Source organism: Lissotriton helveticus, chromosome 12 (assembly GCF_964261635.1).
Source record: "Lissotriton helveticus chromosome 12, aLisHel1.1, whole genome shotgun sequence".
NCBI classification, from domain to species: Eukaryota; Metazoa; Chordata; class Amphibia; order Caudata; family Salamandridae; genus Lissotriton; species Lissotriton helveticus.
In genome coordinates this window covers 136,922,645-136,947,699 of record NC_136073.1, presented here as the reverse complement: position 1 = coordinate 136,947,699, position 25,055 = coordinate 136,922,645, and the positions used below count along the sequence as shown (strand labels likewise).

General features: G+C 45.1%; 3 non-coding genes across 3 annotated transcripts; all 3 read right to left on the bottom strand.

Annotated features, from left to right (window-relative positions):
* Positions 1-3,000: 3,000 nt before the first annotated feature.
* On the bottom strand, positions 3,001-3,071 carry TRNAG-GCC (transfer RNA glycine (anticodon GCC)). Its single transcript has one exon. It is a non-coding gene; the product is annotated as a tRNA-Gly (tRNA).
* A 16,970-nt stretch (positions 3,072-20,041) lies between these two features.
* Positions 20,042-20,115, bottom strand: TRNAT-AGU (transfer RNA threonine (anticodon AGU)). The gene has a single exon. It is a non-coding gene; the product is annotated as a tRNA-Thr (tRNA).
* A 3,996-nt stretch (positions 20,116-24,111) lies between these two features.
* TRNAM-CAU (transfer RNA methionine (anticodon CAU)) lies at positions 24,112-24,183 on the bottom strand. The gene has a single exon. It is a non-coding gene; the product is annotated as a tRNA-Met (tRNA).
* Between the last annotated feature and the right edge of the window lie 872 nt (positions 24,184-25,055).

The following is a 25,055-nucleotide window of genomic DNA, read 5'->3' as shown; positions in this document are numbered from 1 at the left end:
TTCTGATTGCTCTCTGCACTGGTGGCTGGAGTTTCCTTAGTGAATTACACTTGTTTCTTATCTACATCACCTCATCTCTTGGATTTACTGATGAAGTACTTCACACCATGCCACATGAGTTTGGTCCCAGACATATACAAATTAGTAATGACCCAGTGAAAGATTATATAAATGATTCCCTCCCCATTCTCTCCAGATTGTTCTTTCTCTTATTCACTCTGCATATGAGCACTCTTCTATGTACCTTCGATTGTAATGTTGTTTGTATTTATATGAATTATTGATTTATTATTCAAAACGAAAAGATAAAGGTGATTGCTCCCCCCCCTCTAAAAACGTTTTTTGTTTTCTCTCTGGTTTATATGAAAATATATATTTACTCTTTTGTCTAAATTGAGTAGTAACAGACCCAATACATTTCAGGTGCACAGCATTTGTTGTTAATTAAGAAGTGCCATTTGGACCACTCACATTATACTCATGTCCTTTGGCCTATCGTGGGTTACCCCATTAGTTTGTTTGTAATGGATAGTTAGAATATAAGCATACTTGGCAATCAGCATATTCCTATGTGACCCACAATGAGCCTCTCAAGCAGGTTTGCTGTGAGTGCATGAAAATACTTATGGGTATAAACGCTGGCTGAAGCATGGCTACCAAATCCCTCTAACAAGTCAAAAACCAAAGAGGCAAGTCTCCAACGGGTGCTGAAGAAGGCCTTTTGTTGCCTGTTACTGAAAACAGCAGCAAACCTTCATACAGAAGACAGAATAGAAAACAGCAAGTGCTTGGGGCTGATATGGTGTTACTTCCTGCCTCCTAATGTTGCTGGAACAATTTCACTTTACACAATCTTACAAGATTGAAGTCAGAGAAAGAAAAGTAAACACCAAACTCCATTGTAAAAGAATAAGCAGCAATTTGTCAAAAGACACAGCCTTACATTGGACTTTTGTCTTTGAACGCATCGCATATGTGACAAGATAAAAACAAAAATGAAAGTCATCTTTATTGATCATTCGAATTCTGTACTCCAACAGGGATATTTTGAGTTTGGTGCTGAAAGAAAGTCATGTTGCCCCCACCCTACTTTCAGACCTTATGGACGGATAGAGATGTGGAAAAAGATACTAAATGACTGAGAGCTAGGGGTATAGGACGAAAATCAGAGAGTAGTGGGGTAGGTAGACAGATAGGTGAAAAGATTGAAGCTAGAAAGATGGATAGAAAAGTGTGTTCTGTCAAGGTGCATGAGAGGGAGACGTAAATCTTGACAGCAAGATTCAGCGCTTAAAGTGGGGAGTTACTATTGGGTACTCAGTACCAGCACTTCTTTAATTTGGAAGGGATAGTTCCAGCCCTCCTCAGCACTGCTCTAGTGCTTTTAATTGGATAGTACCAGCACTACTCAGCGATGCTTCAATGCTTTTAATTGGAGATTACTGGCACTTCTTAGCACTGCTTCGGTGATTTTAATGGGCGAGTACCAGCACTTCTCAGCACTGCTCCAGTGCTTTTAATTGGATAGTACCAGCACTACTCAGCGATGCTTCAATGCTTTTAATTGGAGATTACTGGCACTTCTTAGCACTGCTTCGGTGCTTTTAATGGGCGAGTACCAGCACTTCTCAGCACTGCTCCAGTGCTTTTAGTTGGAAAGTACAGCACTTCTTAGTACTGCTTCAGTGCTTTTAATGGAGAGTACAGCACTTCTCAGCATCACTCAAGTGCGTTTAATACGAAAGTACAGCAAAGTGCTTTTAATTGGATAGTACAGCACTTCTCAGCACCACTCCAGCACTTTTAATTGGATAGTACAGCACTTCTCAGTACCGCTCCAGTGCTTTTAATAGGAGAGTACATCACTTCTCGGCAACCCTCAAGTGCTTTTAATTGGATAATACTAGCACTTCTCCGCACTGCCCTGGTGCTTTTAATTGGATAATACTAGCATTTCTCAGGACTGCTCTGGTGCTTTAAATGGGAGAGTACCAGCACTTCTTAGCACTGCTCTGGTGCTTTAAATGGGATAGTACATCACTTCTCATCACCACCCCAGTGCTTTCAATTGGATAGTACCAGCACTTCCCAGCACTGCTTCAGTGACTTTAATGGGAAAGTACAGCACTTCTCACCACTGCTCCAGTGCTTTTAATTGGATAGTACCAGCACTTCTCACCACTGCTCCAGTGACTTTAATTTGAGAGTACCAGCACTTCCCAGCACTGCTCCAGTGACTTTAATGCGAGAGAACCAGCACTTCCCACCATTGCTCCAGTGGCTTTAATGGGAAAGTACAGCACTTACCAGCACTGCTTCAGTGACTTTAATGGGAAAGTACAGCACTTCTCACCACTGCTCCAGTGACTTTAATTTGAGAGTACCAGCACTTCCCAGCACTGCTCCAGTGACTTTAATGCGAGAGAACCAGCACTTCCCACCATTGCTCCAGTGGCTTTAATGGGAAAGTACAGCACTTCTCAGCACTGCTACAATGACCTTAACGGGAGCGTGCCACCACTCCTCGGTAGCAGACAGGTACTCTGGGAGAATGAGTACTTATCTGCGCGTCTATATTTCCATTCAAAGCTCGAGTGAGGTCTCTCGCAGGTTCAGTGTTTTGGGTCCTCTCTCAGTCTGAGCGCGTTTGCGGAGTCATCCCGCATTTACACAAACCTTCCTAGTTTTCTTACTAAAATGAGTTTAATCGTCTCAGTAAGAGACGGGGTGCAGGAGAAGAAAATAAGCGATGTGCTGCACTGTGCTTTGTACGCATTAAAACCAGACACGTGGCGGAGCTTGGAATTTTGGAAACAGCTACGAAAGCTGATTTGAGGGGATTATTCCTGGCTGCTGATAACCCTTTCAAATAAACAGCAAACCTGGATACAATATTTCAAAATCGTATAGCCCAACTTTATCTTAAAGTTCTAAGACAATTCCCACTACTTAGGAAATTTATAAATAAATAATTACTCCAAAATGCAAGAAAAGTTTCGCTGCATTGGCCGGGAATCGAACCCGGGCCTTCCGCGTGGCAGGCGAGAATTCTACCACTGAACCACCAATGCTCTGATGCTGTTTTATGTGGAATTGCAGTAACATAGTCGACAACGTGTAAGTGGATACAATATTTATTGTTTGTTTTTAACCCTTGTCTATGCTTGAGGCTAACAAGAGCAGAGGCAGTTACCATAGAGCACCCATGCTTCATATGAAGAGAGCAGCTATGAAGCTCACATGTAGTATGTAACAGGTTCAGTCTGTGATCCACTGATGCTTCACAGACACACAGAAGATGATAAACCTTGGCCATTGCAAATGCTGAATCATTAGATGTAGTCAACACTAAACCATCCTGACTGTACCTGAACCTGGCAGAAACAAAGATGCTGCACAATACAACCCATGCCTGAAATAATGAGAAGTGGCAGAACTGACATCAGCAGGTGATGAAAAGACAATGACTTCTGAACTAAACAGAGACAAGTGGACGGACCACAGCTGCGTCCACTTCACCTTCAGAAGAACGACGACCCACCACCACCAGCAACAGGTTGCCCGAAGAAGCTGGAACAAGATCACAGCCGACCAGCTCGCCGCTTCCCTGAGTCAGCACCCTCCCGCCAGCTCAGCGAACCCCAGCCAGGCCGCCGACAACCTAACGAAGTGGATCAGCAACTGCGCGGACGAACTCGCCCCTCTGAGGACCCCGCCCAGCAGACCCGGCAGCAAGAAAGCCCCATGGTTCACCGACGAACTCAAGAGCTCCAAGAAGAACTGCAGAGCCCTCGAGAAAGTCTGGAGAAGGGAACCAACACCGGACAACATGACCACCCTAAAGCTTGCCACCCGGAAGCACCACCAACTGATCCGCGCCACCAAGAAAACTGCATTCAAGGACCGACTGGACAACAACGCACACAACTGCAAGGAACTCTTCAACATCGTGAAAGAGCTCTCCAACCCCAACGCCGGAAACAACGACATCACCCCATCGCAAGACCTCTGCAACTCCCTCGCCTCCTACTTCCACAACAAGATCGCGGACATACACAACAGCTTCAGCATTCAACCATCGCACACAACGACCGCAGCAACGCCGCCCACCACCACCCTACGCGCCTGGACTCCGATCAGCACCGATGACACCGTCCGCATAATGAACTCCATCCACTCCGGATCTCCGACCGACCCCTGCCCTCACCACGTCTTCAACAAGGCCGACGCTGTCATCGCACCCCACCTGCGGGACATCGTCAACACCTCCTTCGACACCGCCACCTTCCCGGAGAGCTGGAAGCACGCCGAACTCAGCGCTCTACTAAAGAAACCAACAGCGGACCCCACCGAACTCAAGAACTACCGCCCCATCTCGCTCCTCCCGTTTCCAGCCAAAGTCATCGAGAAGACCGTCAACAAACAGCTGGCCGCCTTCCTCGAGACGAATGGATCCCTCGACCCCTCACAGTCTGGCTTCCGAGCCAACCACAGCACCGAGACCGCCCTCATCGCTGCCACCGATGATATCCGAGCCCTGATGGACAACGGAGAAACAGCGGCCCTCATCCTCCTAGACCTCTCCGCGGCATTCGACACTGTCTGCCACCGCACCCTAGTGCAGCGCCTCAGCAACGTCGGAATTCAGGAGAAGGCACTGGAATGGATCGTCTCCTTCCTCGACGGAAGAACACAGAGAGTCCGTCTACCACCGTACAAGTCAGAGGCCACCGAAGTCATCTGCGGCGTCCCTCAAGGATCCTCGCTGAGCCCCACCCTCTTCAACGTCTACATGAGCCCCCTCGCGCCCATCGCACGCCAACACAACCTGAACATCATCTCCTACGCCGATGACACCCAGCTGATCCTCTCACTGACCAACGACCCCGCCGCTTCCAGAGCCAACCTTCACGAAGGGATGAAAGATGTAGCCGAGTGGATGACGACCAGCCGCCTGAAACTGAACTCAGACAAGACGGAAGTCCTCATCCTGGGCTCCTCGCCCTCCGCCTGGGACAACTCCTGGTGGCCCCCCGCCCTGGGCACCGCACCCACACCGACAGACCACGCACGCAACCTGGGCTTCATCCTGGACTCCTCCCTCTCCATGACCAGACAAGTCAACGCCGTCTCCTCGTCATGCTTCAACATCCTGCGCATGCTACGGAAGATCTTCCGGTGGATCCCCACCGAGACCAGGAAGACGGTCACCCAGGCCCTCGTCACCAGCCGACTGGACTACGGCAACGCCCTCTACGCCGGAACCACCGCCAAGCTCCAGAAGAGACTCCAGTGGATCCAGAACGCCTCAGCCAGACTCATCCTCGACATCCCCCGACGCAGCCACATCTCCGGACATCTGAGAGACCTGCACTGGCTCCCCGTCAACAAGAGAATCACCTTCCGTCTCCTCACCCACGCACACAAAGCCCTACACGATCAAGGCCCGAGCTACCTCAACAACCGCATCAACTTCTACGCTCCCAAACGCCACCTCCGATCAGCCAGTCACGCCCTCGCCGCCGTCCCCCGCATACGAAGAACGACAACAGGAGGAAGGTCCTTCTCCCACCTGGCCGCCAAGACCTGGAACTCCCTCCCGACCGACCTGCGCCTGACCCAAGACCACCTCTCCTTCAGGAAGAAGCTCAAGACCTGGCTGTTCGAGCAGTAGCAGCACCCCCCCCCCCCCCCAAGCGCCTTGAGACCCTCCGGGTAAGTAGTGCGCTCTATAAATGTCCTTGATTGATTGATTGATTGATTGACAAGTGCCAAAACCAATAAATATATCCAAATGGGCAAAGCAGAATACAGGAACTTGGAAGAAGAGAGTCCAGAGGACCAGCTGAGGGTTAAAGCTCTTGAAAGGGGCATCAATGATGAAATCTGGAACAATAAACTCACCATTGAGGGTGCGGGAGGCGCGGCCGGTGGTCAGGGCGAGCGGGAAATTTAATCACAAACTCCTCATATCACCAGCAGAGCAGGACTAATGCTTCCCAGCAGAACTGACGCTTCTCAGCAGGACTGAAGCGTCTCAGCAGGACTGGCACTTCTTAGCAGGACTGACGGTTCTCAGCAAGAGTGACACTTTTCAGCAGGACTGATGATTTTCAGCAGGACTGGCACTTCTCAGCAGGACTGACTCTTCTCAGCAGGACTGGCATTTCTCAGCAGGACTGACCCTTCTCAGCAGGACTGGCACTTCAGAGCAGGACTGACGCTTTTTACCAGGACTGCTGTACTGTCTACTAGGACATTTCTAGCACTTCTTCGGGGCGCTGGGATGCACTTAATGGGACGACCGTCTCTGTCCAGGCTATTAACAACGGGAAGCATATTTGAGAGATGAATGCTTACCTTTCAATGGGGATGTGTCATTAATTACAGTTTAGCCTGAGCGCATAATAAAGCTTAGAAAAAGGTTTCTGTGCATATATGTGCAGCATTTGTACAGGGCAGATCTACAGTATGAAACAATATAAAACAAGCATTAGCATAGCCAATAGGTCTTGCCTTTGGGGCCTTATAAGTGTTTATACAGAGCTACTGGCTTTTGTTAACCCCTTCCACGCTCATGACGAGCTGGGCTCGTCATGAGGTAGCCTCCTCGCACGCTCATGACGAGCCCAGCTCGTCATGTAACATGCGCTTTACAAAATCTCAGCGTGCGAGCGGAATTCCGCCCGCACGCATGCGGTTAATGTCTTTAATCTGTGTTGTAGAGCATTGTGAATGTTATGCAGCATGTTAAAAAGTTATAATTAAAAAAGTGTTATAATTATTTTTGTCACCCTATATCAGAGGACTTCAAACTTTTGTAGGTTGAGCCCACCCAGCTGAATTTTTTTTATGTTGGCCCCCCCCCTCCACCACCTGACAGAAATTTCTGGAATCTGGAACACTACATAATCGACAGCCATGCGCATAACCCGTGCCATATCTGTCAAATAATGTTCAACACAATAAAAGTGTTTAGTAAACTGCAGGTTTGTGAGCGGGTGTGGTGAAATGACAGAGGCGTAATACACAGCTCACAACAAAAGTTTCTAGGATAAAACGTGCACAAATTATTTTAACTGGAATGCTTTGCTTTACACATGGAATAGATTGATAATGACACCAGCAACATAAATGTGACGAGTGAGCTTGTTTTGTGCCACAGAGACAGTCAATCTGTGGATGGATTTTTGCTACTGCCATGCTTAGGTTGTGCTCCACATCCAGTCTTGAACCCTGGGTACATAGTCTTTAATACCACAAGTGCTGAGAACCCATTCTCACATAAATAGGACGAGCTGAATGGCAAGAGAGTTTTCATCGCAGTTTCTCTCAATGCTGAATATTCTGCAGACATTTTCAGCCAAAACAGTAACTATAAGGGAGACAGTGTTATCAGATTTTTAAAGCACTCCCTAGCTCAGAGCTCATATACGAGAAACAATTCTTCAATAGAAATCATTAACAAACACTTTAGGCAGCATTATGATCGGATAATTGCCCACCAACAAGTTATGGATCCGAAGACAAAGGTGAAAATCACAGAGAGGGAGCTGAAAGAACACCTAATTAAGAATTCCTTAGAGGTACGATAAGTTGCTTGCCTGAAGCAGTGGCAATTTAGTACACGTCTGGCTTATGTTTAAAAAAGAATAGAACTAATAATAAATTAATGTTGTTGCCTATTTTACTTCAGAACAATGTTGTCTGACAGACTTTGTGGTGGCAGGGACATATTAAGGATTTTGTGTGACCTGTGCCAAAACTATTTTGGGGCCCCTGTTCAGAACTGCTTTGAGTGTAAATGATTCACTTTCAGCTCCGCCATACCCTCTTTAGCCAGGCTACTAATGGTGCACAGGCACTATGGTCGAAATTCTAAAAGTGTTTACATCTCAAGTCAAGTCAAGTCAATACAAGCTTTATTCGATTAATTAAAATCATAAAAGCAATTCCATCACAATTCATATGTTAAAAACGGTTCATATAAAACAATTTGGTTTAAAAAGCATTTAAGAGAACAATTTCATATATTTACATGGAATAGTGCAATTCATCGGTACAACTAATGGTTAATAATTATGATCACATATCATGGAGCATTTGGCTTCAGTTTTTTAGACTTAATACGCATAGCAGCAACCAAAAAACTTGCGACCCCAAATATTACTCTGATGCTACTCAGGAGCTGTAGATAACGGAGAGCGGGACGGACTTGTATGAACCCTGCTTCTCTCAAAATAGAAATTGTTTTCTACATTCCTCATAATGGCCACAAAACATAATAAAGTGCATCAGTGTCTGTTCAGAGAAATTATCACAGCTACAGGGAATAGATGGAACTGACTTTCCCCATATTGGATAATTCCTCAAGGAATATTGGATGATATTAAGTCTAAATCTCACAAGGAGATTACGGTGGAAGGGCCGAGTCACAATAATCAGGTAGGGTTCCAATTTCGGGGTAGTCTGAAGTATATAATTAGCTCTTACTCCCGGTTTTTGGAGCTCTACTTCCTCCCGTTCCATCTCCCTGCGACCCAAGAAATTATTCTTAATCCATTATACATCACCTCTCTTGATGATGCTCGGGGTGAAATATAGTTCAGGCCTGCCCAGTTTACAGAACATATTTTTAATGTAGGCCAACCAAGGGATTTTGTTGGCTTTATCCAGTGCCAAACAATCAATGAGAATGGAATGGTTTAGACTGATTTCTGAATTCAGCCAAGTCTTGGCCCAACAGATCAGAGGTGCAAGCTGTAATTGGTCACTGATGAAGCCGAGGCCCAACTCTGTGTGGTCTGAGAGTACTGGGGTTGATTGGGGAACCACAAGCAAGGATCTAAGGAACTTATTTTCCACCACCTGAAGTTTGTCTTGTGGTAGATAGCCCCATAGGGAAGCACTATACCTAGCTATTGAAAGGCTTTTCGACTTGTAAACTGTCAGCAGTGCTTCTACTGGGCGCGATCCTAAACGTTTTGAAAAACTCAGTGGAGCAGAATTTGATCTGGTGACAGCTAGGCCTTTTGCATTTAATTGTGGCCTCCATGTGCCCCTTTCATCGAACAAAACACCCAGGTAGGTAAAAACCGGGACCCCGGTGATTTCTTCGCCACTGCATAGAAACTTTTTCGCCTTTATGCTTTTTAGACGTTTCCCTGCGATCATAACATGCGATTTTTTGTTATGGATCTGTAGATCCAGGGATGACATAAATACCCCAAAATCGTCCAAGAGCTTCTGTAGCCCCACCCCAGTACGGGCCAACAAAACCGCGTTAATATTCATAGATAGTGATGTGTGTTTTCACTGTTGTAACAAAGCAGCAGCCCACTAATTTTACAGAGAATAATATCTGTGATATCCTCCAATTTCTCATATGTGAGGACCCGTTTTGATCTAAAATAAACTTTTTTATGGTTGTTGCATGAAACAAGCACAATTCTATGCAAATAGTAATAGACTCTCTCACATTAATCACATAAAAAAGAAATGAAACAAAACGGTATTTACAAGAATCTGTTTAGGAATTATTTTAGGCCATCAGGGCAAAAAACAGAGCTGTCTCTATCAAGGGGCCCCCTGAAAGGCTGAATTGCAGAGCATGTAAATGTGTACTTTTGTAATTTAGGACAAAAACCTTGATGGGGCAGGACATGCCCCTACTTGAGTACAGGGGTGCAACTAGACCCGAACTTCAGGTGGGGGCTAACACTCCCAGCCAGGGCTGGTCCTAGCACTGGTCGCACACAGTGCATGTCTTTTTTGGTACCCACTCCCCTATTTCCTCCTTCTCCATGAATTTCCTCACTACCACTCACCAACAATTTATGTATTCATGTATTTATTTATTTATTTAATGTGATTTTTTTATAGCGCAAACATTACCCGAAGGTGTCAGAGCGCTTTACAAAAGAACCAGCTGCATTACATAAGGAATTTGGATTGCATGAGTTACATAGACGATACAAACAGAAAACATTGCAAATGTACACATTTTAAAGTCATTCAAGGAAAAGATACAAACAGAAGAACATTGCAAATGTACAAGTTTTAAAGTCACTCAAGGAAAAGATACAAACAGAAAAACTCAAAATCACATAGGAATGGTAGTAAGTACAAAGGTCTACTACATATACTAGTGGTTAGAGTTCTATATATACAAATAATAAATTCACGCAGGATTACATTTTAACATCGATTAGACTTGGACAATTGTATCTTACATATTTACATATATATATTTATGTATTTATGAGTTACAGAAGCATGGCTCAGGCTTAGGGAAAAAGTAGGCAAGGGGAGAGAAATTCAGGGGAGAGAGGAAGAGAATAGGGGAGGTAGAAAGAGAGTGAGAGAGGGTAGAGGGAGGGGGTGATGAGTGATGGGATCAGGGCCATCAGCAATATTCACAAATGAGGAGTAGATCTGAGGAGAAGATAGACGATCGAAAGGTCGCCCAGCTAGAGGCCCGCGAAACCGGAGGTACGGACCAAGGTTGCTAACATGGCGGATAGGGCAAGAGTGTCTTTAGGAGATGGTCCCAAAATGGCGGGGTGCTAAATGGTCCGAGTCCAAAAGTTGCGCTCAAGGGTGAAAGCGGTGGGTGCCATGTTTAAATATTCTCTCCGCTCCCCTGGCTTCCCAAGGGTATTGAGGGTAATCCTGGCTGCCCCTTCACTCACCGTCTCCAGGCTCCCACAGAATGTCATGAAGTGCCTCCGGAACACACCTCGCCACCCATGCGGCTCCCGAGGGCCACCTGTGGCATTGCCAATAGTCACTCTCTCAGCTCTCCACCGATCCTGCTGAAAGGACAGTCTGCCTCCAGTCACCTCGGTTTCCTCATGGGTGACACAGGGGGGATGCCGCAGATTACAGCTCTCATCCGGCAACCTCGAGAGTCCGCAGCACCATCTTGAGGAAACTCTGTTGCTCTTGGGTCCCGTCATCTCGAGCTGGAGTTTCCCACAGACCGATGTCTGATTTCGTCCCAATCAGCTGTCCAAGGTGTCACGACCAGACCGCAGATCACAGCAGCCACTCCTGTTTGCAGGATAGAGCGAGGTTCGTCGGCATTGCGGTGCACCTCCTTTGGCACTGGGCACATTCTCACAGCTCCATGGGTGCCATCCCAGTATCACAACAGCCGGGGACGTCACCGCCGAGATCTCCGCAATGCTCAATCGGAGCAGGGCGAAATCCAACTCCAGGTGATCCACCCACACTCCAGTGGTGGAATCGCTGCCCTAGGTGGAAAAACAGTGAGGCGGAACGCCACTCAGGAGGATGGAAAGAGGGTTAGCCACAGAGCAACAGCTCCGAGCGGCCATGATGGAGCTGGCTCCTCCTCCTAACAATACACCTCATCTCTCTATAGCACCTATCTGGCAAATATTTTTTTTTTTTTATAGCTATACTCATTGTTTACTCACACTCAGTTCTTTGATGTGCATGGTACACGTTCTTTGTAGCAGGCACATTAAACTTCTGCGCTGTGTGAGTGGCAGAAGTGCCCATGTGAGTGCACTGTGAGCCATGCAACAGCTTGAGAGAAGGGTAAGAGGAGTGACTGCAGGGTGAGTGAGGTGACCATATGATTTTGGGTGCGGATGTAAGTGCAGAGTGGGACAAATTAATGGATGGTAGTGATGGACTTGTGTGTGTGACATTGCAGATGGAGCAGTGAGCGGGACAGGTGAGTGAAGTGTCCTTTGAGTGCAGGTGGAGCAGAGTGCATGTGTGACAGCAGGGTAAGGTAAAGGGTGAACAGCGTAAGTGCATTGTGAGTGCAAAGTAATCACTGTGAGTGCTGGGTGAGCGGGTGATCAGTGTGAGTGCATGGTGATCAATGTGAGTGCATTGTGATCGCTGTGAGTGCAGGATGAGCATGAAAGTGATGGGCGAGAATGAGGAGTGAGTTATCTGAATGCATGGTGCATTCCCAGACACTTGAAGTAACTCAGCATGTTATTGACGGCAGCGTAGGATTTCAGATATGTTAAAGTATTGATATTATAGCTTTAACCAGGGATTGAGGGTGGAGGAAATAAATGTACTGATCTTGCAACAAACTTCCAGTTTTATGATTAGTGTTGCCAACTCATTATTTTGATGTCCCAGGCGGTACAAATATAAGCAGTCACCTAAAGCTGTATTGTAAGCACTTGTCTGTGTATACATCGAACAGCAAATATAAATAGAAAGCACTTTTAATTGTGTTCTAGGACAGCCTGAATGATCTATGACTGATAATAAAAGGGAACAAAGATAGAAAAGTCACATTACTAATGAATATATATTTCTTTATTTATAACCGTATTTAGTGTCAATTCAAGCAATTTGCAGGCTGTTTAAAAACATGGCTGGTATTCTTCTTTTAGCCTGGTAGGCGTTGCCCGTCTGCTTGTGTAGTTTAAAAAAAACGTTATCTCCTTTCTGGGAAGACCTAATTCTCCCAGGATGGGGTTAAATTTATAAAGCTGAAATGCTTCAGCTACACTGGGAGGTAACAGCATCAGATTGGTAACATGAGCACTCTGGCAATTCCCGAGGGGACGGTATCCTAATCCCAGCAGTGGGCTGCTTTATTTAAGCAGCCTGGGGGGCCGTTTTGGGCGTTTTTTTCATTGTTCGATGCCGCCAGTGGCCCAGTGGGTGCCTGAGTGGCATTTTGGGAGTTATATGGGTGTCCGTTACCTTCCTTTTATCAACGGCAGAGGTGTCACTCCCTTTCTCTCGCTGGGCCGTACCTTTAATATATGCATATTGAGCGGGACAGGGGGCCTGAGCAAAAGTGGCCTCACTCGTTTTCAGGTGTTTCACCAGTGTAAACTAATCCATGCATTCAAGTTCAAGTCCAAGTCCGGAAGTAACGAATAAAGCCCAACAAAATCACACACAACTTTTGCATTCAAGCTTTGACAAGCTATCCCACCTATGGCCTAACCCTAGCCACTCATTAGACAAAAGCAACAAGAAAGATCCACTGGCTGATACAAACTCAGTCCAAGATAAGGCAGCCGCGGCAGCTGAAAAGTGAAGCAATGAAGAGGACCAACAATCAGCTGGTTCGTGCTACAAAGAGATTCAACACAGGCCAACGGATCTCACCGAAACCTATTTACCAGCAGTAAACGTGAGGCATAACAAATCAACAAATAATGAGGCCAAGATACATTCCCGCAAGGATGTAGGGCCTCCGGATTTTGTTGCTCCCCTCTTACAAGCATTACAAACATCTACGACAACTTTAATAAAGCAATCTGATAAACTGGACATCCAAATCGACCTAATGAATGTATTTGCATCCTATATAGCAGGGATAAATACGAAATTAGATAATCTGAACAACTTAATTAAAAGAGCTCAAGCAAGTACCCTTGAACTCCAACCAACCTGCTCTTGCGGACCAATTCTCGACAAATTGAGTATTCTACCAACTGTTTTAGAACAGATACTCACTTTAAACAAACGCTTTATTAACCCTGAAACAGACTCAGATCGATTGGGCACTCTTAAAATCGAGCATCAACTTCCAACTGACAATGAGCCTTCCATAGGGCATCTTAATAAAGAGAAACTCCCCAGGCCCGGTAACGCTATAATTAGCGATGAAACCAGCGAAAAAGTTACGACTGAGGCAACCATCTCAGAACCAATAAAGCAAAAACTAACTAAGAGACAAAGGATAAAAGAACGGAAAGCCAGGAACAAAAAATCTGAAGCAGACTCACAGTCAGGCATTAGAATATATCCCATTTCTTCAAATTTGAACGCAAGAATAAGAAAAGAGGACTGCATTAGGGGAATTAGTCCGGAAGCAACAGAAAGAGCCGATACGTTCACTAATGTAAACCTGATGACCAAAAAGGAACCCAAGGGCTCCGAAATACCAGGAAGCGCGATAAGCCCCCTATATATGACGGAAAATCAGCAGAATGTCCTGTTAAAAGTGAACTATTCACTTATTACTACCTATGATAAAAACTCCAACATACTGAGAACTGGGAAAGAAACAGTGCTCCTCATCCAGAAGAGATCACGCAGTCCAAAGCTATTCGGAAAAGCATGCCACCCCAAGATCTGGCCACAATCCTGGTAAATAACAACATGGAAGGGCACATAAAACCAACTGACACAATAACAATATCAAAACCTCAAATCTCGCAAATTGCAAATTATTCAGCTGGCATAAACGGAGTATAAGACCATACATTCAGCCAATCACATACGGAACATCGCAAAGATGCTGGGAAAATGTAATGACTGCAACTGCACCACAAATAGCGCTAGAAACGGGAGTACAAGACATTGTAGACAATCCCCAACGTCATTATAAAAGACCAACATTAGAAAATCAGAGTAATTTGATTCAGAGTAAATTAAGCTTCTTCATAATGAATAAGGTAATTATTCAACCAAATCAGGAGGAAGAAGAAAAGCCAAGGACAGACTCTTCTAAGCCTGGTGACGACAGTCATCAAATTATTTGGACTCCGGAGTATAAGACACAAGGTTGTCATGACATACTGAGTAGGAACAACATCTTGAAACTCATGGCCGAAATTAAGGAACTAAGTGACATTAAAACTACTGATCTAGAACGGGTTCAATTTCTAAGAGGATCCAAGGATATAATAAATGAACAAACACTGACTACTTGGGAAACCCCTGGGATAGTGCAACTAATACTAGGGAGATCGGACATATTTCAAACATGGGGCATTCAACTATCACAGCCCACCACCCCACGTTATCTGCTTCTTTAAAGAAACCTAGTAGCTTGTAACTTACTAGGAAACTGGCCGAACTTGCTCCCCAAAAGCCAGTTTATTCGATCTTACATAATGCTAAGGGCAGAAGCGATGCAGCTTTTACCCAGGAAGGAATTGAGGCAGATAGAGTAGGGGAATTCCCACTACCAAAGGATAATTGGAAATGGCTTCCCAGCCTGCTAAAAATGCATTTCTTTTAAACCCCCCCCCCTTTTTTTTAAATAAAATTTCGCCGAAGCAGTATTTTGCGAAAGGCAGTATGCAAATGTGGGCCACTGTTTTGTAGCATGCCTGGGCCGATTTTAAATCCCAATCCAACCCTGGAGGCAGGATGTCTCGTCTGCTAAAACTGAAAACAAGGTACTGACTCCTTTCAGTTGCAGTCTAACATTCCTACAGAGAAGTTAAAGTCTGGAAAGGTCAGCATCAACTTTGAAACTCCTGCTTTAAAATGTTGGTCCCCTTTCACAGACAGGACTTGAAGCAGCCATTCGTAAAACCCCCAAACCTGCAAGCAACTCATGATTTTGGTTTATCTATATAGCTCAATTTGAGCCCACCCTGAGTATATAAAACCCATACTGTTTTTCTAGAATACATCCGTACGGGATTTAGCTTCCCATGTGCTCTGTATTGGGGAACTTTATTAACATTCTTAACTCATTGACTACTTCCTTTTCTCCCATGTGCATGCTCGAATTAATGCCACAGAAGATCCTTCCTTTTTAGCTACACTGACTATAGGCACCTATTAACACAGACAATAAGTACATATTCATGTTTATTATATTGTTTCCAGTGTTTCTTTGTGCATATTTTACTTGTTTCAACTTATCAATGGTTATACTGTACACCTTTCATTAATTCGTAGAGCTGAAATGCTTCAGCTGCAGTGGGAGGCAAGGATTCTCCTCTGCTATAAAATCGAACACAAAGGAATAAGACTGTCTGTTCCTTTTCTTTCGGTTTTAGCAGAGGAGAGAGACTTCCTGCCTCCCACTGCAGCTGAAGCATTTCTTTTTTTTAATTTCAAATACTTTTATTGAGGTATTTACAAGGTACAGTATACAGGGGTGCAGTCTCGGTCTCCTGGGGGGGGGGGGGGGGACGGAATACAATAGCCTTCAAACAGTTATATGCTGGTAGGGTTACATACGGCTTTTTATGAGAGCGTGCATGTTACAAGCTCTATGAATTAACCCCCTCCCGGGACGGTTAATGCATCTGCTCTTAACATGACAAAAGCACGGGCATGTAGTGCCTCATCCATTTTTCCCTCCTTTCCCCCTCCAACCCTCTGTTACCAGAATTCTACAAGAAAAAGAAACCCCATTTGAAATAGTTGAAGACTTGCGAGGCGTGATAGTGAGACGAGCAAAGGTAAGACCTTAGGGTGGAGTGCGCGCCCCCCGAGATGGTGTCACCCCCCCCGGGGGGGCACGCCCCATATGCTGAAGAACTCTGCCCTATATGTAACATAGAAAACATTATAAACAACTGAACTACCCTAATAAAAACCAGAATTAACACAAAACCTGTGTTCCGGTTTTTTTGTCCATCCAATGCTGGCATTAAAGTTAAAGACTGCGTGAAGGTTGTGCGTGCAGGTTGCGATGGTGGATGGGTCGTCTGTAGAGATTGTAACAGTGGAGGGGCCGTAGCACGTTAGAGACTGTTATGGTTGTGAACGTGCAAGACTGCGTGCAGGTTGTGATGGTGGAAATGCCGTCTGCTTAAATATTGCGACAGTTTAAGGGCTGGTGGCGCATTAAAGACCGCATGCAGGTTGTGATGGTGCAAGGGCCGTCTGCGTGAAGATTGTGATGGTGCAAGTGCTTGTGGCACATTAGAGACTGTGTGCAGGTTGTAGGGGGGAAGGGCCTGTGTCGCGTTAAAGACCAAGCGAAGGTTGTAGTGGTGCAAGGGCCAGATGAGTGTTAAAAACTGCATGAAGGTTGTAACGGTGAAGGGTCGGTGGCACGATGGAGATCTGAGGTCTGGACAGTGTCTCCTGTTTATCTCTAAAGAGCAGCCTTTAGGTATGGAAGTTAACACTTTAAATCACAGCATAAACAACCTGGTTGAAAAGCATGCCACAAACCCGGCGCTCTCTATCTGCTGCCACACTAAGTGCAAATAAGAGCTTGCAGCTTGCAGAGTGCACCTTTTTAAACTAGTTTTGACGCTCAAGCTGCCCCAACCAGTTCTCATCATTATGTAGGTGAGACATGCGCCCACCTTTGGCCATTTGCGTGCTTTCATAATTGAAAGCCACACGCTAAGGCCAATGAAATGTGTGGGAGTTGCCAGACCCACACTGAGAAGATTCGGGGAAGTTTTGCAGTGCTCACAAGAAGCTTCTAATAGAGCAGCGGATGCGAGCTGCGCTAGGCTCGACCTAAAAACCACGATATTAAATTTAAAAAAATAATATTCCCACTGCCGTCGTTAAGTCATAGGATGGAATGACTTTGCTTGATAAAAGCTGCCATCTTCATCAGTTGGATAATGTAGAAGTGTGGCCCGGGCTCTATTAGAAAAAATACTGTATATATTCAAAATCTATATTTACCAAAAAATGTCATACCCAACTGCTGTGACATTGCCACCTGCAATGCTGTGACTCAAATTCGCACCGGGGTAGCTGCGGCCACAACGCAGAATACTAACCACTATACAATCATGGCCATCTACTTGGGCTCTGAGACCTGGCTCTCATAGGCTGGATCACATCAAGCCTGTGTTTTTTTAAATGGGGGTTCTATGTATACTAAAAGAACTTCATATCACCTGCTCTCACCAGCGCTCCCAATAAGCCCTTCAGAAAATGACTGAATAAGATGGAGTTTGATTCTAAAACTAGTTGCTATTTCCAGATGGAAATTCAAGAATATTCCAAATGGGAATTCAAGAAGTGTATTCAGCGCTTTAGATGTGGCTTCCAGACATTGTTGCATTATAGGTGAGGCCTCCAAAACTGGGCACAGACCCCAGGAAGGGGCCACCAGAGATGCACACATCAAACCGTGGCCACCATAATTGGACACAATGCCCTAGTGAGGCCTAGAGACTTGGCTCAGTATGAAAGATATGGGGCCTCTTTTATGAGGCTGTGCATCACTTTAACACCGCCGGTGCGTCACTTTTTGTAACGCACCAGTGGCGTAAAAAATGCGCCTTGTTATGCCATATTTACAAAGTGACGCATCTAGGTAGATGCATCACTTTGTAAACCCCTGCACCACATTATACCTGTGCCAGGTATAATGTATGCAAGGGGGGCGTATTGACGCAAGAAAGGTTCATGGAAGTGACGCAGTGAAATCTATGAGATTTCACTGCGCCTCTTCTAGGACTCAAATGCGTCAAAATCTTACGCCTGCCTCACAGCAGGCGTAAGACTATCGCAGGCCTTTTCACATGGGGCTTGCCCCATGTGAAGGGACACATTGCTGGAGTTGCGTCACTTTTGTGACACACTCCAGCAATGCGCCACTTTTGCGCCTACAGATACGTCAGAAATACTGACGTATCTGTAACTCCTTGCGACATGATGCGTCATACTGTAAATATGACGCATCATTGGTGTCGCAAGGAGGCCGCAATGAAAAGTGACGCATCGCTGTTTTCACGCAGCGATGCGTCACTTTTCATAAATGAGGCCCATGGTATTCCAACACTCACAGAGTTGGATCAAAACTCTAAGGCAGGCATCGAGAACTGGACACCATAACACAGACAGGGTGTGAGCCACTTGACACAATTCTACAGCTGAGGCTCCCAAGGTTGACACAATATTTCAAAAAAGGGCTCTGGAACTGGATACAAAACTTCAGGTGAATCCTCCATAACTGAACAGAAGCATCAAATACACGGCCTACACAACTTGATGCAGAGCCACAGGTTAACAATTTTAGCTGGGCACAACACACCATGTCATTATCCACATACACACACACACATACACACAATACTACAGACAAAGCCTCTAGATGCCACATCCAGAAATGAGGACAGTCTCCAAGATTGCACCAAAATGGAAAACAATACTCCAGATGAATAGGCTTAGAACTCAACCCAACACTGTAAATGTGGCCTCCTAAAATAGTAAAAGATCCAGCTGAGAAATCTACAACTAGACACAATACTGCAGATAAAGGCTTCAGAACAGAACACCACACCCCATGTGCAACATCCAGAAATAGGGACAGACTCCAGGTTTGGGCACGAAACTAAAAATAACACTCTAGATGCATCAACCAGAAGAAAACACAACACTGTAAATGTGGCCTCCTAAAGTAATTCAATGTACCAGGAGAGACATCTTCAGCTAGACACAATTTTCCAGCGCGGCTTTAGTAACAAGATGATACCTTCAGCGCTGGACACATTCTGACAGTGATGACCTCCAAACAAGAGAAACAAAACTTCAGATATTGCCACTAGAACTTGATACAAAATATGAGATGCGACTGTGATAACAGGCACAGCACTCTAGATGAACCCTCCAGAATCAGAAACCATACACTGTAGGCGGCCACCAGATCAGGAAACAATGTGCCAGATGTAGTCCTTAAAAGTAGCATCCTTCCTCCTGGTGACCTGTAAACATTTTTGTAGAACTCCAGACGGAATAATGTGTACTTGACACAATACCCTGAGTGGTCTCTGCAGAACTAGATACAACTCTTCGGAGGGGCACCAGGTGTCGATGACTATAGGGTGAATTGGTCTGGAAAGTGAGAAGAAATTGTCCAGGCGAGACAGCACGGTCTAGACACATTACTCCAATGGAGCTCTTTGGAAATGTACAAAGAACTGGGCATGAGGCTTTACTTGTGCTGTGCACAGTGCCTGGTTGTAAAAGTGCTTCCACTTCCACCTGGTTTTATTACCGCTCCCTCTGCACCCCAACATTTCAATTGGCCTCCTCCCTGTTTTATCATGGAAGTGAAGCTTGCAACACCGCTGCCTGTGCTGTAACCATCTGTACTGTAAAGCTATGTCTACACTGCTGCTGCCTGTGCTGTGCCTGTTCTTGAAACAGTGAAGCTTGAACCTCGTCTGCCTGTTCTGTAACAGTGTTAGTTGTGGCATTTAACCATCAAATACATGTTTAGACTCTAAACTGTATTATCTTGTATCTGTGGATATTTATAATAAAAGCAGCAGCGGGGGTTGCAGACAGTTAGTTAATCTTTGATAATTTTAAAACAGCACGATTTATTTATTCTGTTCGGAATGTGTTTAAAAAGCCAAGGCACTGCTGAGATTCGAACTCAGGATCTCCTGTTTACTAGACAGGCGCTTTAACCAACTAAGTCACAGCGCCCACTTTCTGCATGTCTCTGCACTGTGCCTTCTGTGTGTCACCTGTCCAGGTCTCACTAGTATGCAGTACACATTTCTTGGAATACAACCTTGTTTTTTTCAACCGACTTTCCACAAGAAGAACAAAACCTGATATAAGAATAGAAAAAATGTACACGGGGTGATGAAAAACGTGTACATTATATGTATATGTTTGCTTTTATGTTCCAATGTTTTAAAGTACTAGTACCACAGACTGGTGGACGAAGTGCTTTAGATACTTAAAACAAATGAGAGTGCAACGATATGAAGGGCACCAGCATAGACAAGGCAATTTAATGATGCCTACATAACCCATGTGCTCTTTCCTTCACCTCTCGTGACCTCTGGACATCCCACCCACAAACCGAGGAACCGGCACCAGACAGGGTCACCATTAGTCGCGCGTCCTGGTTCAAAAAGGGGTATTTGAGAGACCCATGATAACATGGATGAGGCTGGTGTGACAGAAAGAGGAGAGGACACTCTTAGCCCGCAGTGTCTTAACATGGCGTTAGCTGCACACACCGTGCTCCTGGTACAGACACCTGTCCCCAGTTATTTACTAGATTAAACAAACAACCTTGTGAGGTGTTATTTGAAGCTCCTTCTAATATATGCATTTTTTTTTCAACAAGTATAAAAGTTAAAGTAATTGGCCAGTACGAGGATCGAACCCACGACCTTGGCGTTATTAGCACCACGCTCTAACCAACTGAGCTAACCGGCCACGATGAATATCAGCTGTGATGTAGCTCCTCCTCCAAGTGAGGCGTGGCAGTTTCAAGTTCTGCACAGTACAGTGCGTTTTTCAACTAATATATCATCTTTTGTATTCTTATCCACATTCTGTCCCAAGAAAGGAACCCCATGGTGGACTTTCCACTTTTCAAGCTCAGCCTTTCAACGAATTCACAGCCCACTCTTCCTCCCTGTTGAGAGAGCATTGAGGGTACGATGTGACTCCAAGTCATGAGGAAGGCAGTGCTCCACTACTTGATTTTCGGTTGCTATCCAAATGCATTTTGGGAGTTGAAGTCTGGTTTACCCACTTCAGTTCTTCCAATTGAAATAACACACCTGAAGCAAAAATATATAAAGGAAAAACTTTGAACAAGAGCAATGTGTCCGTGGTGAGCTGGAGTTATTTGGTACTTTTACAAGAACAGCACATAATTGAATGAGTACATTGCTCGGTGCAGGTACATATGACGTCATCTGTCGGTGCTGCATGAACATTTCTGGACCACTGATGACGAGTTCCTTCCCTGGGTAGAGGGTGGGGTCAGTGCATTCGATGATTTCTGTGCTGCTTTACTTGTCTCTAGCCATTAGGCGACCTGTGTGATTATTGCTGTGGGGTTCTGGCTCCGGTTGAGGTCCAGGGATGTGGGGCAAGGAGGGTGATCGTGTAAAAGGTGGGGTGCAAGTCACTTAGGCTGTATTTCCACTCTGTGTTCCAGGTGTGTATTTGTCTGTATCAATGCTTGTATTCTCGTTTCAGACCTATTTGCTCATCAGAAGTGCCGGTACTGTTCCATTAAATGTATTGCAGCACAGCTGAAAAGTGCAGGTACTCTCCCTCAAATAAAAGCAGTACAGTTACTCCGTAGTGGAAAGTAAAGCACTGATCCGTTATACCGAGGACAGAAACAGAGCTCTCAGGTTTCCCCCTTCTATGTGTGTCCGTCCCGCAGGCATGGCAGGTTTTTTGTTTACAATTTGGTATCTGCCCTCCTGTCGGCCTCAAATATAAAACAATGACTATAAGTTAAAGAAACGCAACCAAGAAAACCTTGGATGGATAATCTTCTAAATTGCAGATTTGCATTTTACGTAATGACTTGTCATTTTCATAATGTTCCTGAAATCATAATTACGCAAAAGCCAATTATCCAAATTTCGCAAACCCGTAGTCCTAGCTTTGTTTCCTTTTTTCCATCTAGCTGTGCTTAACCTTTATCCCTTGCAATATATCTATCAGAGAAAGCCTGACTTTGTTGTAAATTCCCCAAGGGTCTTCATTTTAACATCTGTGTCCGCCCCCTATCACACCTGATCAGATTCATTGGACAATAAGCTTGATCATATGCTGATGACATACTAGACTAGAACGGTTTGCCCCAAAGTCATCAATCAGACTGAAAGGCAATGAACTCACAATATGCCAGTGGATGAAGTCCGACTTGTTAAAAATCGATGCAGCCAAAAGCAAACTTCTCCCAGTGGGGGGGAAAAAACTCATCTGATAGAGTAACATTCTTTGACTCATGGAACAGGGGGCCTTCCACAGATCTGCCTCCACAGTTCGGTCTGCCTGCTTAGAAAGCGTCTACCTTTGAAACCCCAAGTAGTACATTCCACAGTGGTCTCCTCCTTAATCTTGTCATGACTACATTACTACAGCAGCATTCATGTCAAGCTTTGAAATAAACAAGATCATTCTTCAGAATCTAATATTGTACGAACTTATTTTTGAAAGCCCTTTAATTCTAAAAAGAGGGCATTCTTGACCATCCATGGAGTTCCACAGAGATTCACCAAGTAGTCCTACCTGGTGCTGCATTCAAGCTTTGACGTTTCCCATTGAGCAAACTTCAAATCATTATGAATTTCTAAGTTCGTTCTGTGTGCATGTTACTGGAGGTGGGCGAGTCTGCTGAAAGCTTGAGCCTGGCTCGGGCTCAGCTCCAGGCCCTGGTGGAACCTCGAGCCTATGACGAGCCGAGCTTTCATGTGGTTTCTGCCTGCCACCCTTGATCTACCCCCTGAACAAAGAGGGAAAAACAAAGCATTAACATTTGAGGTAAAAAGGAGAGACAAACAGATGCCCATTTAGTGGCTGATATGTATAATGTGAAACCAGAAAACCTGGTTAAACATTAGCTTCCCCGGTTAACCGCATGCGTGCGGGCGGAATTCCACTCGCACGCTGAGATTTTGTAAAGCGCATGTTACGTGACGAGCTGGGCTCGTCATGAGCGTGCGAGGAGGCTACCTCATGACGAGCCCAGCTCGTCATGAGCGTGGAAGGGGTTAACCAAATTGTGTGATCTAAGGCAATTATTTTTTATTTTACAGATCTTCCTTTTTCTTCACTATCGCATATGAAAGCACCTTCAAATACATGAGTTGAGAATACAAGCTGTACAAAAACCTATGGCATTTTATTTATTAGACTATAATTTTGTTCGTCTAGAATAGGAATTTGGGACACATACAGGGTTCACATGACAACTGTGATTCCTTTTAGTTAACTAATGACACTGATGTCAGGGTGAGGTGAGTGATTAGGCCAGGAATTCTTTTCAGTTCATGTTTAAAAACTATTAGAATTGATATAATGTCCTATAATGTGATATATTAATGTCAAAGCATCTGCATGTTAAAGAAGTAAACTTTTTTTAATATTAAAGAGACTTTATCATATTTATTCATAGTGTTTGTTGAATTATTTACATGGCAAACATGTTCAGTCCTTGGTTCGCGCAAGGGTTCCCAGAGCCACCACAGATCCTTTGCTTTGCTCTGGTCCGGCTCGCCTGCTCTTTGCTTCCTGTCTTGTGGCTTCAAGTTATTGGACTTGTAAGATTAGGTATCACTTTGCTTAGGTTAAAAGAACTATGGGATTTCTAAAAAAAAACTTGCGTTGTTTTAAAGTTGACATACAACAGGCGTTCTGATGGTGAGGAGGGCTTCCCGGAGCGCACTAAGGTGTCTTTCTGGAAATAGGACCTGCTTTTATATATCTGTTTGCTGCACCTTTGTGCTGTTTCTAAGCTTTGCAAATATAAGGCACTACTCTCACAACACAAAGATTTCCATAGCAAGTTGTTCATTTAAAAATTGTGATTTGTTTAGGGACAAATAAATACATTGAAAGTATATACAAAGAAAAAAACAACAACTAAAGAGCTCAAATCCTTAAACACCAATTAATTAAAATAAAAAATAAAAACACATGAAGAAAAAGTAGCTTTAGCAGAGGATGGTTTCGATCCATCGACCTCTGGGTTATGGGCCCAGCACGCTTCCGCTGCGCCACTCTGCTGTATTGCCACGTGCCCCAGGGTTCCTATTTGGCTCTGTATTGTGGAAGAGGTGGGGCTTCTTGAATGCATGGGCCAATGAGGAGCGTGAGTTTCATTGATGCTTGGAACAGACAGGGGGCGGGGTTGTGCGTCTGGATCTCATAGCCTACTTACCTGCTGCTTCATCCTCTACGGAAATATGGGGGATCCCGTGAGGGTGAAAGATGCGCAGGCGACTCACACTCGCTGGTTCTGCCGTCACCTCCCCCCCCCCCGCATAGAGACACGGTGCCATTGTGCCGCATTGTGCCTCCTGCTTGTTCTAATCCTCTTAAAGAAACAGCAAAGGAAACTTTTCTGCTTTTGGAAAGTGTGATTTTCCTGCCAGTAGAATCCTCGGAGAGTGCTGCCCTGGAATGTGAGGCTTCTAGGCGGGGAGGGCGGCTTTAAAAAGCGGTATTGTGTTCAGCCTGCTCGGTGCTGTCCTTTACGCTTCCTCGCTTTTCTCTTTATTTTTCTCATTGCTGGTCTCAGATCCGTAACCGGGAGCTGCATTGTACACAATGATGGAATTGGCAGGGATGTACGTTGTCTGTTGCACAGTGGCATGGAGGCCCTTCTGACCGGCACACAGGGGTGACTGATAGTCATTGGTGGGAATAGGGTTTTTGTAGTTGGAGAACTAAGCTTTTTTAGGTCTCGCCTGTCGATGCACATGCGCATCGAGCAAGCGAGACTATGGGGGCTTATCCACTCTTTATCCACTGCAAGGAATCGTGGCGATTCCTTGCAGTGCCCGTGACTTTTAAGCTCAATGCGCATGCGCATTGAGCTTAAAAGCGCGTGCACGTCCGTCTTGTTTTACCCGCTCCGCCCCCTCCCCTTCCCGCCG